We start from the raw sequence: 1,549 nt of genomic DNA on the forward strand, positions 1-1,549 counted from the left end.
ACAACCTGTAGGCCTATCAGGGTGTCAGAGTCACACTGCCAATACCTGTGTTTCCGTTCTATTTCTTGTTTCTACGTCTTTTAAAATCAATAAAACTGAGTCATCTCAGTTGTCTAAGTAACAGTCCTCTAAGGAATGAATGAGATGATGTCACTCAGTTCGTCCAGGCTCTCCTGTAGCTGTTCAGCTGTCTGTCTGATCGTCTGGATGAACTTCATGGTCTCTGACTTGACCTCAGCCTTTGGTTCTTCACATGCAGGGTTCAGCTCAGTGGTGGAGTCTGTGTCCATCCCTTCTAACATACTGGTATCACCCGGCTGCTCATTCACCTTCTCCTGTCGGATGTTGTGATCTCTTTGGCATCCATGGCGATGAAGAAGATATCAACAGATACAAAAATATCTGAAAATGTTCCTGTCGCCACCTATGCCACACGAACTGTACTGGAAGTTGCCAATGGTGGCCACCCGGAGAAACTGTACCACATTTCCAATGGTGGCCACCCGTAGAAATCGGAAGAGCTCTGGTATGCCCCAGCATTTACCCCAGCATTTGCATTGAAATTGTAATTTCCTATGTTAAAAGAGCTACTTGCCCTCAGTGTCTCCAAACCATCAGTGATGTCTTATAGAGATGTCACCACAGAGTTCATCTTCTCCTGGAACTCCTTGATGATGTTCTTGATGGCTCGGCGGTCATTGGACTGATTGACCATGTTGGTGATGTTTGATACTCCTGCTGTGGCTCCACCAGCGACAGCCACCCCAATACCAACCCCGGTGACGATCAGGGAGGCGCCCAGAGTGAAGGGAGCCAGGATAAGCCCCACTATAGAGGTGATTCCTCCAGCTGCTCCAATAACACCTCCCCTCAGACTGCCTATGGTGGTGCCTTTGTGCATACTCTCCAAGCCGTCTGCCAGAGTTCTCAGCTTGTCCAAGGTGGTCTGGAGTTCCTCCACAGTTCTCACTCTATAGAACATTTATTTATACAGATAATTTGATTGAATTAATGAACTTATGGATGAATGGATTAATTAATGAACAAACTCATTATATGAATTGATCATATGATCTTGTATAACAAACCTTTTTTGTGAGGAAACTGATAATGAAGGGTTTGGTGTCACCAGCTGAAGGCCTAATGGTCGGGTCTTGCTGGAAGATGTCACACAGGAGGTCGCGGACCTCAGATGAGAAGCTCTCTGGGAGAGATGGGTAAGAACCTTCCAACGTTTGGGGGATGAGCTTGATGGTGCTTGCTGCAGCAAACTGTCAAGAAAGATCGGTTAATATTACACCGCATTTTGCATTATCAGGAGGCAAATATGGAGATAGAGGTGTTACCTATTGCACACTGAAGCGTGTTTAGGATTTTCTCAGGTGAAGAACATGAACATGATTATTATTTTTTTTGCCGGTGGTTAATAGCAGATGTATTGTTGTGTCATTGTATGAAATAATGTTCTCTCTCTCCTTAGCAAGTTATTTTTTGGAACGATTAGATTCGAATTTTAATGATCACATGTACAGAAGTTTCAGGTGTAATT

The 1,549-nt window shown here is 44.4% G+C and overlaps 1 pseudogene; it reads right to left on the reverse strand.

Annotated features, from left to right (window-relative positions):
• On the reverse strand, nucleotides 1-982 carry LOC149973073 (uncharacterized; annotated as a pseudogene).
• Between the last annotated feature and the right edge of the window lie 567 nt (nucleotides 983-1,549).

Source organism: Oncorhynchus mykiss, chromosome 21, assembly GCF_057628025.1.
Source record: "Oncorhynchus mykiss isolate SJ-2025 chromosome 21, ASM5762802v1, whole genome shotgun sequence".
NCBI lineage: Eukaryota > Metazoa > Chordata > Actinopteri > Salmoniformes > Salmonidae > Oncorhynchus > Oncorhynchus mykiss.